We start from the raw sequence: 19,207 nt of genomic DNA on the forward strand, positions 1-19,207 counted from the left end.
GCAATTCCTCATAAACTTCCCTCCGATATTCCTAAATTCAATGGAAATCCAAGTGAATATCCATCGAATCACATAATGACTTTTCATTTGTGGTGCTCATCTAACACCCTGAATGATGATTCGATTAGGCTTCACCTTTTTCAGAGAATGCTCACTGGTCTAGCAACGAAATGGTATATTGAATTTCCTAGAGCTTCGTTCGATAACTTCAGCGCCCTTGCCACTACTTTTCTAACCCACTTTCAGTTACCCATAAGGTACGAAACAGGAACAGAACTCCTTACCAACTTTAAACAGACCACGGCCACTCACATATCTGATCATATTCATGAGTGGCGACGTCGTCGTCGAATGGTAAAGACGTATGTTCCTGATTAGCTTTTAGCTAAGTGGTTTATTAAGTCCTTATTGCCTTCTATAACTGAGGACATGGTGAAAGGAGGAGTTGTCACTGAAGAGCAAGTCATTGCTCGTGCCCAATATTTAGACTTGATCTATACTCAGTCTGGCACGCTCTACAACAAAATTCCTAATTCTCCTAGACAAGCATTTTCCATTCCACCCCCTCCTAAATCGAGCAGGGACTCTCATGCCGGTGATGGCGTGATCGGTGCCTCAAGTACGCAAACCACAAAGGCTCCATTTGGTAAAGCCCTTGCAGTTTCTAGTCAAAAAGAAAATGACAAACCTCTTGCCTCAGAGATTAATGTCGTGTCATCTGACAAGGGCAAGAATCCAAAGCAACCAGGGGACAAGAAGAAAGGGAAAAATAATAAGAAGAAACAAGAGAATTCAACTACTAAACAATCTTATGAGAACCTTACTAGGCAAAAGAAACCTCCTCGTTTTCCATGTTACATATGTAACGAGGACCATTATATGAAATATTGTCCACATCGAGTGGAAGTTGCGAAAATTTTAAAGACTTCAAATACCTCAGCAGTGTTGATTGACCCCTTTCCAAACCCAGAAACTAATCTGGTTGCTATCGATAATGCTTCCACATCTCAAGTTCTTATGCTATCCATCTCAAAACAGAAAAATGATGCTTTGATATCGACAAGAAATAAAGACTATGGGAATCCATCATCATCAAACAACCAGGCTACAGATCAACCTAGTAGTTCAACAACAACTTCGCCAAAAGTTGTTCCACCCATTATTCCTGAACTAACTATAAAGCCGCCAAAGGGAGTCATACATAAATCTACATTTAATCCTCGTGCTCGAGCTGCACAAAATTATCATATAGTGGAGGATCTGGCTCAATCACCATCTGCTATGTTGACACTTGAGGTACTGTAGAATTGCCCCTCCCAAAAGCATGCTTTGTTATCAGCAATATGTGGGATTGATCCAGCGGATTCCAATATTGTGGCCTTTAATCATAAAGGATATACACCTCAGTTACTGGCCCAACTCGCTTTCCTTATATAGGTAAAAGCCCTCAATAAAACTGTTCATCAAACAATCATTGATGAGGGGGCATCTACTTGTATTATGTCAATGGGTTGCTGGAAAACTTTAGGTTCACCACCCTTGTCGCGATCATCAACAACATTAAAAGCATTCGATGGAAGAATGTACATGCTGTATGGGATTTTAAGTAACTTGCAAGTTGAACTGGGGGGCAAGACAATAGAGATTGAAGTCAAGGTCATTGATGGAAACCTTGATTACAATATCTTACTGGGAAGGCCCTAGATTTATGCTATGGCAGCCATTGTGTCTACATATTTTAGAAAGATTGCATTTCCCTTCCAAGGTGGAATTACAATCGTTGACCAACTAGCATGTTTTCCTAATAGTTCACAAGCTACTAGAAGCATTCCATTGATCCATGGAAGTTCTCAATCACTTCAAAATGTCAGAGTAGGTCTCCTAAAAGACCCTTCCTTAATGGGTACTTTTTCCCTCCCGCCTCCACCTGGACTTGCGGAAGTGGCCACAGTGGAAACTTGTCATATGATATCTTCTACATCCCTTGAGATTAAGAATAACTCTGACAATTTTGATGGTGTGGATCACCACGAGATGTTGCCATCAAGCCCCATAGAATCTTTGTAGCAATCAATTTTCTGGGCATATGCGACAAACCTGAATCAACACTCAACGAGTGTTTGGATAGATAGGTCTTTAGAGTATGGTAACTCTTCCGATCCTTGGTCTCATATACATTGTACAGATGAAGGAATCATCCATTCAATGATGATAAGAGAGATGCCATGGGAACATTACCACCATCATTCCCACCTTCAAGATAACAATGAAGATTATTCAAGCGACCTTAATCATCCTTCAGTTTTTGGTTTTTTATTAAATATTTTAAATACAGTGGATTCTGAGTGAAATATGTCCAATATTGAAGAAACTATCGCCACTAATATCTCGACCAAACCTAATGTTGTAGAGAATATTCACGTTGGAAAATCTTGTTCTCCAGCAGATTTGGAAATTTATTGCGCTCTCTTTTGCGAATTCAGAGATGTCTTTGCATGGTCATATGAAGAAATGCCAGGCATTGACTCGAGAATTGTTGAACATGAAATCAAGATGTATCCAGATGTCAAACCAGTACGAAAACAGCTTCGACCTGTCCATCCGAAGAAAGCCACTGCCATTAAGGCAAAAGTTGAAATTTTTTTGCATGTTGGTTTCATTTACCTTGTTCCTCTCACTGATTGGGTATCGAACATTGTTCCTGTAATGAAAAAACAAGGAACAATTAGAGTGTGTTTCATTATAGGGATGTAAATCAAGTGTGTCCAAAAGACAACTATCCTACACCCTTCATCGACTAGATAATTAATGAATGTGCCAGATGCAAAATCTTTTCATTCGTGGATGGATTTTCCGGATACAATCAAATCAATATCTGCCCACAGGACCAGTCAAAGACTGCATTTATATGTCTGTGGGGCACATTTGTGTATCGTAAATTACCTTCAGTTTTAAGAACGCAGGGCAAAATTTTCAAAGGGCAATGAACTACGCCTTCCATGACAGTAAACACATCATTCAACTGTATCTCGACGATCTACTAGCTCATTCGCGAAAACGAACTGATCATCCGCAGCATTTGAGAGACATATCTCTACGTTGCTGACACTACAAGATACGACTCAATCCACACAAGTGTGTGTTTTGTGTTGGTTCTAGTTGACTACTTGGTTTCATAGTTTCTAAGGACGAAATTCGACTCGACCCATTTAAGGTTTAGGCAATCCTTGACATGCCTCCACCTTCAAATTTACTTTAGATTCAGAGACTCCAAGGCAAAGCTAACTTTTTGAGGAGGTTCATTCCACATTATGCTGAACTCGCTAAAGGTTATACACATCTTTTGAAAAAAGGAGTACCCTTCCACTGGGATCAGGTTGCACAAGCTTCCTTTGATGCTTTAAAAGATTCCTTGATAAAAGCATCATTAATGTACGCTCTTGACTATCAAAAATACTTTAACTTGTATCTCGCCGCTGTAGATATGACCATCGCCATGGTTTTAGTGCAAGAAGATAATGGAATTGAACATCCTATATATTATTTAAGTTGAAATCTTAATGATACAGAAAGCAAGTACTCTTATGTTGAAAAATTGGCTTTAGCAGCCGTTCAAGCAATACAGAGATTTCGACACTACGTTCTCTTTCGCAAAACTACCATTGTGGCAGATTGCAACACTATGACCTACATTCTGTCACGTCAATTGCTGGGGGGAAAATATTCCAAATGGATAGCCATTTTGCAGGAGTTTGATCTAGAATTCACCAAATCCAAATCAAATAAATCTCTTGTCTTTGTGGAGTTACTTTGTGACCTTCCCTCATCATCCAACGATTTAACATCCAAAGCATTAATTGTGGATGAGACTCTGTTTCTGATATCATCAGGCGATCCGTGGTATGGGGATATACTAGTCTATCTCCAAACCCAAAATTTTAGGCCTAACAACTCTCGCTCTGAACAACGATGTACTTGATACCAAGCCAAAGACTACCTGATCATTGGCGATATGCTTTACCGTCATGGTGTCAATACAGTTCTACGAAGGTGCCTCACGCATGAGGAGGCTGAAATTTTTTTGAATGATTGTCATTAAGGTGCTTGTGGGGGGCATCTATTTGGTTACGCTACTGCATAAAATATCTTATGAGTAGGTTACATCTGTCCCACCATATTCAGAGATTGCATAACTACAGTCAAAAGTTGCCATGCTTGTCAGATTTTTGATCGCAAAACTAGATTACCACCTGCACCACTGCATCCAGTAGTTGTTGTTGGGCCATTTGCTAAATGGGGCATTGATTTCATGACATGTAACCCCACCTCGGCTGAGGGGCATGGGTATATTATAGTCGCTGTCGACTATTTTACAAAATGGGCCGAGGTGATGCCTACATTAAACAACAGTGGCGAAATAGCTGCTCTTTTCTTTTTTAATCATGTAGTTTCTAGATTTGGTGTTCCACAGGCTATAGTCACAGATCATGGGTCGCATTTTCACAATCACATGATGATTGAATTGACTGCCAAATTAGGACTGTCCCACGACAGTTCTACTCCATATTATCTGCAAGCTAATGTACAAGTTGAGGTAGTCAACAAAGTCCTTAAGCACATGTTGCAGAGAATGATTGGAGCCCACAAATGGAATTGGCATTTAATCCTGTACTCAGCTCTATGGCCATATAGGACTTCGATGAGAAATGCGACTGGATTTACGCCTTTTCAGTTGGTATATGGTCTCGAAGTTGTCTTACCAATTCAGTGCGAAATCTCGTCCCTCAAGCTTGCAATTGATCTGCTTCTCAAAACTTCTGAAGAAGAGGTTCATTTCTTGGAACTAATCCACCTAGATGAAACCCATCGTGATGTCGCGTTGGCTAACGAAGCACATAAGAAACGTGTCAAGGCACAATTTTACAAAAATGTCAAGCCTCGTGTCTTCTCTCTTGCTTTACGATCAGGACTCTGACAAATTAGGAGTGGGTAAATTTGAACCATTATGGATGGGCCCCTGCATTGTTAAATGTGTATTGACAAAAGGAGCCTACAAGCTGGTCGATTATGATGGGATTCCACTGTCGCAGCCCCGAAACAAGTTGTATCTTAAACGTTACTATGCTTGATTAAGTGTAGTAAACTCATTGTACATATGCTTTTATTGCATTTTTTGTGTTTTCTTTTAGAGTTTCCATTTTGGTTAGGTAATCTACTTCACATTTGTTGCAGATGTCAAACGTTTTTGAACCATTTGTTGGGTACACCAACAGAGCTAGTCGTAGTACGCAGAACCTATCTTCTGCAGCTTGGGCTATTTTTGCTCCAAGCGGTGAGTTAGTGAGTTTCAAGGGGATATGTATCAGCCAATCGACAAACAACATCGCTGAGTATATCATGTTGATTGAACTTCTCTCTTATGCCATTTCATGTGGCATATTCCAACTCGTTGTCAGGCTAGATTCACAACTTCTCATTCTACATCTTACTAGCGTTTATTCCATTCGGAACCCAGCTATTTATCCCATGTTCCTAAGAGTCAGGATTTGGGAGAGACATTTTGATTCCATTCAATATCAACACATTTCTAGAAACTTAAACACATTGAATGATTCATTAGCAAACTATATGTTAGATAGACATTTGCAGCATTTGTAAAGAAAGCATTTTACATCAACATTTGCATCAGGATTGCATAACTTAACCAAAATAAAACTCCGAAAATAAAAAATATACAGTTGTTTCTAGTTTTTACAAAATGTTTTGTATCTAAGACAAAATCGGTCATCTGACCATGAAACTCAAAATGAATGCACAAAAGCATCCTAGACTAATGATGTTGGTGATAACATGTCACCGCCTATGCGATCATGCACAAGAGGCTGGTCCATCAACTCGGCACACCAGTAGTATGGCACTGTAACCTCAAAGGTAACTCATCGGTCTTGACATCCTGAATACTGAGCATAGTTCCCCCATGATTCAAGCTCAATAGAAAATGAACCCACCGTAAATAACCTTTGTGATTGCCATGCTATCAGCCTTCTGAGCCTTGGTTGTATTCCTCTCATCACCTCCATTCTTTTGGCCGATCATACGCTTCCACTTGGTTTTTTACCCTTTTTTGAGGAATAGCTGTGACGAGTAGTCTTATTAGCCAACCTCTTCACCTCACCATGTTTTGAGAAGTTCCAAGCTTACCCAGAACCAGTTGCTACCCTACACACCACTCGTTCCTCAAAATTGAGTCTCCTTTAAACCCTTTGCAGACTCGTTACATATGAAAATATTGTCAAGCACCAGCCTTTCCAACTCGTTAAAGTGATTGGAAATGTCAGCCCTCCTATATATTTTAATATTTTTCGGACCTGAGGGATTATCTCATGAAAAAGTTCGAGCGCTTGTCTTTTTTGGCTTGTTAAAGTGATCGAAAAGTCATCCATTTTGTATTATTTTAATCCTTTTCAGACCTAAGGGATTATTCTATGAAAAAGAACCTTTGGAGTTTCCTTTTCGTCCCTTTTCAAACTCTCTAAACATGAAAAGGGCTGAGTTATTCTTGTCGTTAAATTCGTTAAAACAATAGCGTCAAACTCGTCCATTCCTGGATGAGACAAAGTTTCCTTTTCTTCCTTTTTCAAACTCTTTAAACATGAAAAATACTAAGTTATCCTTGTTGTTAAACTCATTAAAACAATAACGACAAACTTGTCCACCCAGACAAGAACGAGTTTCACTGTCGCTAGACTCGTTAAAACATAGCGACAAGTTTTCCCGAAGGATCCTCGTCAAGCTTGACAAAAATAAAGAGGTGCTGGTCAGCAATGACTAGGGAAAAAGGGAAGAAAACTTGAAAACTTTATGGTAGCAGGTCACTCTTGTACATGACACTTTCACTCCATCACCATTATTGAGTCGGGTTGGGTTATTCCGTTCACTGGTCATCTCACCATTGGTCTTCCACACCATCCATATTTTGGGGTTAACGCTACCAATCCATCTTAGTGTCACCAACATGTTCAAGAGAAGTCATTCAGTCGAGAATTCACCATCCAGTTAATGCCTCATGCACTGCAATACCTTCAACCTCCATTTTTCATGACCGTGATTCCTGAACCTTGTGTCGTCGATCGTTTTCACCTCCAAAAAATCATTTGCTTCGTTTCATGTCGTAGATGTGGGATACATTAAGGCCCTCCTATGACGAGTCACTTCTTGTCGACATAAACTCATTATCCAAGAAGTTGACTTAGAAGCAACCCTTTCAGTACTTTGAAACTTGCATGCCTCAATGGCAAGTTTCTCACTTCCAGGGACAGGTTGACATCAATGGCCTTCGACCGAAAGATTTTGCGTGGTTTGTTTCATCGGATCATATATTCACACCACATGAATTTTATGTAGTACCGTGAGGGTCATTATCATTATCGGTGATTCCTCTCACGTCTGTTAACAACTCACATTATTGGCTGGTAACCAGGCGATGTCTTTCCATGTTCGACTTCAGAACATCTCTTCACATGGATTGACTTGTACATCGGGTGAAGATTGAAAGAGTTTGAAGACCCTAGATCTAGTTTCATCCATCTGGGCTGTGATATATTCAGGGATATAAAAACATCAAATGTACAAGTACGTTGCACAGATGGTCATCCAGACCAAGGATGATGACTCTACACTTGAAGAATCACTAGCCTGCATTTGCAGACAACTATCTGGTCTATGTACATGAAATGAATTTATAAAGTTGAGCATGGGAATTCCCGCCTTAGCTAGATCATGAAAATATTATATTATGATGATGTATTGTATTGTATCTTATATAGGTCACCTTCCAGTTTCGAAACCTCGGATCCTCATGATAAAGCATTTCACCCGACATCAAGATTTACGACTTCATGCTTTAGGGGGCAACTGTTATAGACATATTTGGGCACTTCAACCCCAATATTATATGTCAATCAACCAGGGCTCATCAACCCCTAAAAGAGTTGTTTCATACCCTAAAAGAACATGGTCATATGATTACATCATTCCCCAAAAGTTCCACCTGAAAAACCATCCAGAAATGGCCTAAACTGAACCATACTGACTGCTACACTGGCCAGGTGCGATGCATACTGAGTGATACACTGCTTAGGTGCAATTCATACTATTTGGGCCTTCTATAGGGTATGATGGGTGAGGATGGACAAATGTCTGAGACAGTTTGCTAGGTGGTTGCTCATGGAATCTTCTAGAAACTTCTCCTATGACACTTGCCTCTCTGAATTCACCCAAGGATGAGTAAGAGATCTAAACTTCAGTTATCTCTCCTCTTGTGGAACCAAATGTAACAAGTGGAATGACACTAATTAAAACCCAGAGATGACTCACACCCTTGCACACATCTATAAATGGATCCCCCATTTAAGAGATCTAGAGGCTGGAATTTTGTGAATTGCAAGGAAGTGCTAATAGTTTGTATTTGAGAAAGAGAATTGTATTGTTGGTGTGATCTTGCTATTTCATGAGGTGAAGAGGGCTTCATGCTGGGAGGATGATGCTGGATCAAACAACTAGGTTGTAATTCTCCCTTCTATTTAATAAAGTTCTTCAAGTTTTCTTCCATATGATTGTGCAATTGTGAATTTTATCATTTGTGAATGCCATTGTATGTTCATTATATTTCTGACTCCGTAATGATTATGATATAATAGATCAAGATGCTTTGACGGTTCTTTGTTGCTGTGTTCCTACAGGTACTCTCTAAGTGGGATAAGTACGGAGAGGAGTTGCAAGTTCTGTCAAGGGGGAGAGAGATCAAGCAAAGAGTTAAGCGGAAGATCCAGGTTAGTTCCTTTGTCTTTCTCTTATCTATTATACATAGAAGAAATCATTACTTTCTTTAAACTGTTGTTTCTAGGGTAGCTGCCAAACCTAGAGGGCTAGTCAATCGAAAAGACACTAGTTTTCCCTAGAAACAGAAGGTAAGGTCCAAGGGTCCAAAAAATAATGAGTTCGAAAGAACTCTTTCCGTCAAGGCCCCTTGGAGGATGAAATTGCATTGATTCTAGCTATAGAAGGGTGAAAATCAAATATACCCATCAAGGAAGAGTACATCCCAACTCTTAAATTTTCTATAGGTTGACGAGAATTATCCACCAATGGAACGGTAGAATCTGAAGTTGCACGAGAATCACCCAGAGAATAATCTAATTGATCAATTTTAACAGTTCTCCACTCATGAGGGAAACAAAGGATGTGGAATAGAGATGAAACTATGGCATCGATCTCATAAATCCAATTCCTTCCTAAGAGGAGGTTGTAATCCAGGTTGGCATCAACGACTTCTACTTCAATATTAACGACCTTTCCTCCAACACATATAGGAAAATTCAGGATAATTTCGTGTGGCCTATGAGAATGAGCATCAAATGCTGTTAAGAGAGTCGATGAAGGAAAAAATGAAGGTGATCCAATGGCCTTTCAACATGACGCATGTGGAAGCTCCCTCATCTATAACTATCCGAAAAATATTGGTTTTTCGGTAAGTAGACTTTATCTAGAAAGCCATATGGTGAGGAAGTCTCTTTTTAACATTCAGCATGTCAAAATTGAGCACTAAGGAATTTTTTGGATCTACTGCCCCAATTGCCAAAAGCAAAGCACTTCTCTGGGAAGGACATGACTGGAGTACCTCCAATGCAGAGATAGAGCAAGGACTTTGACCTAGATCTTCTACAATCGAGTAGTTCTGGGATACCCTAGCATTAGGGTTAATCGTTGAGCGCTTAGCGGAACCTTTCAGTATCCGAGGTATAGAATCAACAGAGGGTCACTCAATATGAAGTGGGTCGGTGGTTTTGGGAATAGATTTACCCTTAGATGTTTTTGTTTCACCATAATCACGTGCTCGTGTGGCAACGTCGACATGAGAGTTCATCACATACACATTTTAGGAATTTTCCCCTTCCTGGTTGCCCCCTGTGGAGGTACCAGCGTTCGAGTTCGCGGCAGCAAGTAATTGCTGCCCTTAGGGAAAAGGGTTAGTCAAGACAGCTTGGGAGCTAGAGGACCCTTGTTGCACTAACAAGCACTGAGCATCCTGAATCTTGGGGCAGAGGTGAGTTAAATGATCTCCATTGCATAACTTGCATGGAAATTTAACTTTCTTCTTAGACTCCTTTCTACCTCCATCGGCACCGTTGCTGGGCTTGTTCACATTACCCTTCCCTTCCTAATTCTTCTTTTTTACCTCGTACCTTCTTCTTCCCATCGGATTTTTGATTTCCTTTGGGGTTAGAAGTTTGAACGACGTTTATGGAAGTAGGTTGGGAAGGTGAAGGTGTAGACGGTGCTACCTGGTTAGAAGAAGTAGTTTGTAGAGACAACTACTGCAATTGGTTCAGAAGGTTCACCGTATTCACGTCAATTGATCCAACTATACCATCGGCGTGAGGGCCTGGCTTCAGTTTGGCTAAATCAACCTTGGATCTAGGAGCATCAGGTAGAATTTTCTGAAGAGTTCCAGACTGAGAATATATCAGTTCTAATTGCTGGGCTCAAAAAATAGCCTGCTCTTCCGAATAAACATCGGAAAGAGAAACATCCTTAGAGATTTCAGGTTGTAGAGATTTTAGAAACCATTCGAGATGGAACTTTGGTGGAATTTAGGATTTGATAAGCCTCTTTTTCCGTCTCCATTCCTGGATATGATCCGAAATGTGAGTTGCCATGTCTTGATGAAAATTAGCCAAAAGCTTAGTTCCGGCTTCATAGTGAACAGGCAACTAAAACTAGTTCAAGAAAATATTAGCCAAATCGATGAAAGAAGTAAAGGTGACCCCTGGAAACTCTATATACCATTTGGCTGCATTCCTAGTTAGGGTGTGCTGAAATAACCTCAACATGATCGAATCATCGATCAGGGAGTTTGATGAGCACCATAAGTGGAATGTAGTCACATGGTCTCCTAGGTCTTCACCATTCTTCCCTTCGAATTTTGGAATATCCAATGGAAGTTTAGTTGGGACCGGAGACCAAGCCGGATTGTACCTAATTGGATCATTCGTCAATTTAGTCAAGTCTTCTAGATTAAGTGTGGCCAGAAAAGGAAGTCGTGGAGGACCTTGGGAATTCCATCCGGACTTGGCGGGGTTCCCATAGGTCTGAAAAGAATGACTTAGATGTTGAAAGGCACCAGGTTTCTCGAAGTAACTTGTAGAACCGATTGAGCCAAAGGGTGATCCTTGTGGTCCAACAAAACTCAGAGTTTGACCAACTCCTGCCAAAAATCCCCTATAACCAGTAAAGTTACCCCCTAACGAAGTGTTGAAAGGAGATGCTAGCCCCTGATAAGGATTCAAAGCATTAGCAAAGGGTGAAAAACTTTGAAATGAATTAACCGAGGAATATGACACATTCCATTGTTGGCCAAAAAACTAATTCCGAGCTCCTATCCCACTAACCACAGGGTTTTTCCAACTCTGAAAGGGGTTAATACCTTGAATGGTAAAAGGCAAAGGCATAAACCCTACTGTCGGATTGGAATGTGGTATATGACCACTTCCAAATGGGAAACCCTAAAAAGAATCCAATCCACTCATCATGGATGTAGAGGCAGTTGATGGTATATTCAATGGAACTGAAGGAATACCTTGAGAGGGTATTCAAAAAGGGAAAAATCCAAAACTAGATGCATTAGCTTGAGAACTTGCACTGGTCGACAGAATGGAAGTAGACCCAAATAAAAAAGTGTTGGGAGTGTTATAAGGGATGGACATAGTTCCTCCACCTTGCACAAATATGGGAGTTTGCATGCTCACAACACTCGTGGTAGATGCCATGCTTCCAGCAGTGGTCATCGAAGGGATAGATATGTGTGGACCTGGGCTCAAAGGCCTGTGAGTCGGAGTTCCAATGTATAACAATACGTCTAGATGATTGGGAGGGAGAGGAGAATTCATCACATACACATTTGAGGAATTTTCCCCTTCCTGGTTGCCCCCTGCAGAGGTACCAGCGTTCGAGTTCGCACCAGCAAGTAATTTCTGCCCTTAGGGAAAAGAGTTAGTCAAGACAGTGTTAGGCCCCTATACTACTAGTGTAACCCCTTATTGTTATTAGTACAACCCACTTGTTATATTGATGTACCCATGTAGTTCCCATATTGTTACTATTGTGCCCCATAGAAGCCCACTATTGTTATTATTATGCCCTTACATTATTATTGTTATGTCGGCTCTGATTATGTTATGACAACTTAGACTCCTATATAAAGAAAGGAGGTCTTTTCATTTGTATCATCCAAGAATTGCTCATTTATGTAATGTAAAGGAGGTTGCCCCCTCGAAGAGGCTGAATTCTAAGGTGTGGATCTCTCTTTTCTATCTTTTTGTGAGCTGGTTTCATAACAGACAGCTTGGGAGCTAGAGGACCCTTGTTGCACTAACAAGCACTGAGCATCCTGAATCTTGGGGCAGAGGTGAGTTGAATGATCTCCATTGCATAACTTGCATGGAAATTTAACTTTCTTCTTAGACTCTTTTCTACCCTCACCGGCACCATTGTTGGGCTTGTTCACATTACCCTTCCCTTCCTAATTCTTCTTTTTTACCTTGTACCTTCTTCTTCCCAATAGATTTTTTATTTCCTTTGGGGTTATAAGTCTAAACGACGTTTATGGAAGTAGGTTGGGAAGGTGAAGTTGTAAACAGTGCTACCTGGTTAGAAGAAGTAGTTTGTAGAGACAACTACTGCAATTGGTTTAGAAGGTTCACCGTATTTGCATCAATTGATCCAACTATACTGGTGGCATGAGGGCTTGGATTTAGTTTGGCTAAATCAACCTTGGATCTAGGAGCATCAGGTAGGATTTTTTGAAGAGTCCCAGACTAAGAATATATCAGTTCTAATTGCCCTGCTCTTCCGAATAAACACTGGAAAGAGAAACATGCTTAGAGATTTCAGGTTGTAGAGATTTTAGAAACCATTCGAGATGGAACTCTGGTGTAATTTAGGCTTTGATAAGCCTCTTTCTCCATCTCCAATCCTGGATATGATCCGAAATGTGAGTTGCCATGTCTTGAAGAAAATTGGCCAGAAGCTCAGTTCCGACTTCATATCGAACATGCAACTGAAAATGGTTCAAGAAAATATTAGCCAAATCGGTGAAAGAAGTAAAGGTGACCCTTGGCAACTCTATATACCATTTGGTTGCATTCCTAGTTAGGGTGCACTGAAATAACCTCAACATGATCGAATCATCGATCAGGGAGTTCGATGAGCACCATAAGTGGAATGTGGTCACATGGTCTCCCAGGTCTTCACCATTCTTCCCTTTGAATTTTGGAATATCGAATGGAAGTTTAGTTGGGACCGGAGGCGAAGCCGGATTGTACCTAATTGGATCATTTTTCAATTTAGTCAAGTCTGCTAGATTAAGCGTGGCCAGAAAAGGAAGTCATGGAGGACCTCAGGAATTCCATTCGGACTTGGCAGGGTTCCCATAGGTCTAAAAAGAATGACTTGGATGTTGAAAGGCACTGGGTTTCCTGAAGTAACTTGTAGAACCTATTGAACCAAAGGGTGATCCTTATGGTCTAGCAAAACTAAGTTTGACCAACTCCTGCTGAAAATCCTCTGTAACCGGTAAAGTTACCCCTTAATGAAGTATTGAAAGGAGATGACAGCCCCTGATAAGGATTCAAAGCATTAGAAAAGGGTGAAAAACATTGAAATGAATTAACCGAGGAATATGACACATTCCCTTGTTGGCCAAAAAAATAATTCCGAGCTCCTATCCCACTAACCGCAGGGTTTTTCCAACTCTGAAAGGGGTTAATACCTTGACTGGTAAAAGGCAAAGGCATAGACCCTACTGTTGGATTGGAATGTGGTATATGACCACTTCCAAATGGGAAACCCTGAAAATAAGCCAATCCACTCAACATGGATGTAGAGGCAGTTGATGGTATATTCAATGGAACTGAAGGAATACCTTAAGAGGGTATTCAAAAAGGGAAAAATCCGAAATTGGATGCATTAGCTTGAGAACTTGCACTCATCGACAGAATGGAAGTAGACCCAAATAAGGAAGTGCTGGGAGTGTTATAAGGGATGGATATAGTTCCTCAACCTTGCACAAATATGGGAGTCTTCATGCTCACAACACTCGTGGTAGATGCCATGCTTCTAGCAGTGGTCATCGAAGGGATAGATGTGTGTGGACCTGGGCTCAAAGGCCTGTGAGTCAGAGTTCCAATGTATAACAATACGTCTGGATGATCGGGAGGGAGAGGAGAATTCAAAGCCGCAATCGACTCTGAAAGCTCTTCTACTTCAATACTATCTTCTGACTGGAAGAGTACTCGAGATAGAACTGGTGTGTTCCTCTCTAACTCTGTAGTAGTACCAAGTCTATCTTGTGAACTAATGCCCCCAAGCAGAGGATCAATCTCTGATGTGCCTACTGCCACTGGTTGGAAACCACTGGCAGAATCACTCCTACGCCTTCTAGGAGAAGGCTCTGGACTCGTAGGTGAAAGCCCACGAAGTCTTCGAGATCGTCGAGATGGTCGGTTAGCCACTTTGAATTATTTTTATAAAATCTACTTAAAGACTCAAGAAAATTAAAAGCTAAGTTGACTAGGAGCACAAAACATTCACTAAAATGTCCCTAAAGATATCAACAATCAAGCAACTTCCAAGTATTTATGCCTTGGGTGATTAGGATCGGACACAAAAATACAAGAAAGTTAAAGTTAATAATAAGGGCCTTCTGAAAATAGACTGGGGTAATTACGCCCCAGGCCTACTAGTGAAGGTATCAGAGGTAGTTACGCTAACCTCCAGACAACAGCCTTTGCGGGTGAAAGCCCCCAAGCTTCGCAAGGGTGGCCTCTAGAAGTACTGCTAAATGTGATGCAATTTCAACCTCAGGTGCCACAGGATTCCCCTCTGCAGCCACCTGTGTGGATCGCTAGGATAGGAGAGTAAAGACACCAACTCGTATTAGAAGCAAGTGGAACAGTTATGAGGTAGGATCTGACAAGTAAGAGAGGGGATATCTCTCATCCTAATTTTCATGAACCCTCGTGCTTAACTCCCAGTCACTGAGTTTTCCCAATCTCCCTAATGCTATTGGATTTCACCCTTCAATCAAACTTCTATGTTTTACAATTTAGAGTGGCCTTGGAGAGTTTACTCTCCTCTCGCCTAATCCAAGTCCCTAAATAAACCTAGACTTGTTGGTGTATTCAGATGAAAATACAAAAAGTTCTAGCTTATTTTATTAAGCACTTGATTTTATATGGCTATTCTTTTAAGTCAAAGGGATAAATGGAAATGAAACCAATGGGGTTTGTATGACACAAAAGAAATTAATGAAAAACTAACTTATATGAATGCAATCATTTGTTATTCGATGAAAATAAATTTCTACTTGGGTTCTAAGAAACTTCTATAAAGAAAAAAAAAATTTTCTTTTCTTAAAGCACACTTCACACTCACAAAAACTAAAAAGAATACTGATGCTTTAATAATGCAAAACTACCCTAATGCAAGGTGCACATGAAAATGCAAGATCCTAGATTACTCTAAAAAGAAATGAAAGCAATTGTTTATAGCCTTAATAAGCCAACTTAAGTGTTTGAAAAGAATACAAATCTTTAATACAAAATCTTCTCCACACAAGAAGGACTAATCCAAAAAGAACGCAATTCACTTTCAAAAAATAAAAGAAATCAAAATCAAACTCGGCAAATGAAAACAAAAAACAATGTTTTTTAAGGACTTTTCTTTTTCAAGAAACAATGAAAACAACCTTTCAAAAGTACTCAAAATGCCACTTATGACTCAAAGACTGAAAGCAAAACACAAGGAAACTTTGTAAGTTACCAATTCGACAATGAATGAAAACTTGAACAAAAAGGGCTCCAACTTGCACTAAACGATCCAAAAGCAGCAAAAGAGCTTTGAGAAACTGACCAAGAAGTCAGGAAAGAAACCCTTTCAAATTCATCAAATAGAAACTTTCAAAAAGAAAGAAAAGGTGTAAGGCCACAAAATGATGGAAAGCAAAGCAAGTAGACCAATAATAAATCTTGACAGGAAGATTGAAAACAATCTATTGTTCCAGAGGGCTAGAACAATCAAGAACCTCTATAAGAAGTCTTGTGTATCAAAACACAAATCATAAAACTTGCTCAAAAGAAAACCTAGGCCAAAAACCTTTCAAAGTGGAAGAGAATTCAAAAGAGTAAGCTCACTGAATAATAAAATTCTAAAGATAGAAATTGACCACTCAAAAACCAAACAAACCAAGAAACAAATCTTTCTGGGTAGAAATATTTGAAAAAACCATGCAAAAAATGGTATACGCTACTGTGTTCAAGCATAGAGGTGTGTATACGCGCTTCTGACAAAGGAAACTCACATATACGTGTGTTCACTTCATAGAAATAAGCGTGTGTACACTACTATAAACAGATAAAAATGCGTATACTAATCTTTGCAAGGAAAATAAAAAATGAAGCCAGCTCAAAAAGATCAGACTTAAGGTCTGAGATTCTACTAGACCAAACAATACTGTCACAGCAAGCAAAGCAAGAACTAAGCCCTGATTGAAACTGAACAACCCAAACTAGGAATAACAAGATTTTTATCCCCAGCGTAGTCACCAATTTTGTTATGGGAATAAGTACCCTAGGGCTTTGGGTTGAAACCCCGACAAAGTAAGAGAAAACTACAGTCAGAAACACTCATACAACTCAGGCAACATGCTTATATAAACAAACTATGCGATAGCGACCATGCCTGGATGTCCTTCATTTGGATAGTTCCAGTAGGGTTTAGACCCTCTGCAACTCCTGATGATCTTTGAATTTGCAAATCAAAAAATCCGAACATACATAGTAGCATATAGATAAAGCATTTTAAAGAAATCAACTTTATATCATATAAGCAAGATGATTAGTTATACATCAAAATAACATTCATACATGAGTTAAAATAGTATCAGATGCATAAACAAAGTCAATCTCAGGAACAAGACAACGTTTCTTTTTATTGTAGAAAGCTATAACCAACACAGAGAGAATTCACCTGAATCTTCTTCTTCCAGCTCCAAGCGGAACCATCCTCAAGATCCATCCAGTCCCAGTTTTCAACATCCTCCTTCCATAACCAATACCATGATATCTCAAGCAAGTGGGAGAATATCAACACTCAAGGAAATAAGGGTTTCCTGAAACTTGGGGAAGTGCTTGAAGCACAGGGATACTTCAGACTTAGTTAGGGATAATCTCAGTATAGTAATTCTATCTCTTCTCCTCCTTAAGGCCTTCCCATAGAAATCTATTTATACTTCTCCCAATTAGTTTTTTAGTTGGGAAATAGTTGGGAAACAGTTGGGCCAAGGGCATTAGGAGGTAAACAACAGGTAAAACTCATGAACTCCACCCATAGTTAAGGAAATTTAATCTTTTTAAGTGTTTTAACACATATATGCAGGTTGGGTATTGACTAACCCATGTGTACATGCTTTTATCTCAGGGAAAAGTAGCGTACAGGGAATAAAACACTGTTTTTAAAATATTTGGACGAAGTCTGGAAGGAGGGGTTGCCTTAGGCCATAGAAAAAGCATCACAAATACCAAGGGTGGTATTTGGAGCTATAGCAATAGGTTAACTTGTTGATTGTTATATGACAGTTAGCTTGATGATTCAGTTTTATGTTGTTGATGAGCATGATATATAGCTTATTCTTGTTATATGTTATTAACTTGATGATTAGGGTTATTTCATTGAGATATTTATGTTATAATTTGGATTGGTCATATGCGTGATGGTTATGTTCATTTCCTTGAAGATCTTGATGGTATATGTATTGTGTTAACTTGGTTTGACCTATGTAGATGGTTATGGTTGTGATATTCAGGTATGAACTGACATATTTGTGAGATGGTGTCATACTAGTCTAGATTTACTTTGCATATGTGTATGAGTTTACGATGTGAACATGTTAGTTAGATATTGTTATGGATATCATGATCTTATAAGTGCTTGAGCTGATGTGTTGTAAAGTTATATCGTGTTAACTAGATTGATTGTGCAGACAAGATCACCTCCCCTGAGCTACATTAAGGTATCAGTTGCTTATGTCGTATATGTGGTGTCTAGTTGGTTGTTTAACATGGTATGAATGTTTAATGAATTGCATAATATGAGTATGTGTTCAAATGATCTTGTTTTAAGATGATTGTACTAAAATATATGTGTTGAGACAGTTGATATGTACTTGAGTATAATAGGTGATAGTTGTAATATTATGACTGATGACTATGAGTTGAATATGGATTATGACATGATTGTTAGTCTTGGTAATAGTTGACTTCAAATTAATAGATATGATTGTCTTGATATTTGGAACATGTGGTTGACATGTGTATTCAATTGCAAGTAGCATGCTTGGCACAATTAGATGAGGTAACTAGTGTATTATTATGCTTAATTATACATTTACAATTATGTGTTTATAGAAGTATGATGCAGGGAGTTGCATGGAAAGGGAGGTTTCCATTAAATCTTGAAGAAGGCCCGGGTTGAGCTTTTCCTGGGAACCATGGGAATTGAGTCATGGTGTTTTTTGTTAGTCTTGTTCTTTTGGTATTTTATGAATTTTTGAGCTTGATTTGAGGCTTTGTTTATGTCTAGTGTATGGCCATACCAGTTTGTTTGTGGAGCCATGTTTTTATTGGTTTTTATGGTCTTCTTCTTGTTTGTTTCTTGTCTTGCCTTTTACGTTTTGAGTCTTGGGAATTGGTTGGGAAAGAGGAAAGTTATTGTAGCTCGAGGAGAGCTATGTGGTACCCAAGAGGTGATGTAAGACTTAGATGGAGCTTGGTGTATGAGTAATCACAGTGGAAGGTAAGACTATGACAATTGGTTGGACTGATTGGGTCCATTGTGCTAAATGGACAGTAGCAATGCAGACAAAAGAAATGTAACCAAAAAAGGTAAAGTAAATGGATCAACGGTGTCATATTCTATGGATATGTTGGGAACTATTTCTCTCAATGCTTGTGCATAGATAAGGAAGTTCTCTTAACCTAGACCTTATGTTATCTAGTAATTATTTTATGATCATGTTGAAGTTTATATATATGTATACATGTATGTATGTATGTATGTCCTTGTCTGACATGATCATGATTGTTTTATGCTA

The sequence above is a fragment of the Pinus tabuliformis genome, chromosome 9, assembly GCF_031772625.1.
Source record: "Pinus tabuliformis cultivar Carrire ecotype Pingquan chromosome 9, CPIR1, whole genome shotgun sequence".
NCBI lineage: Eukaryota > Viridiplantae > Streptophyta > Pinopsida > Pinales > Pinaceae > Pinus > Pinus tabuliformis.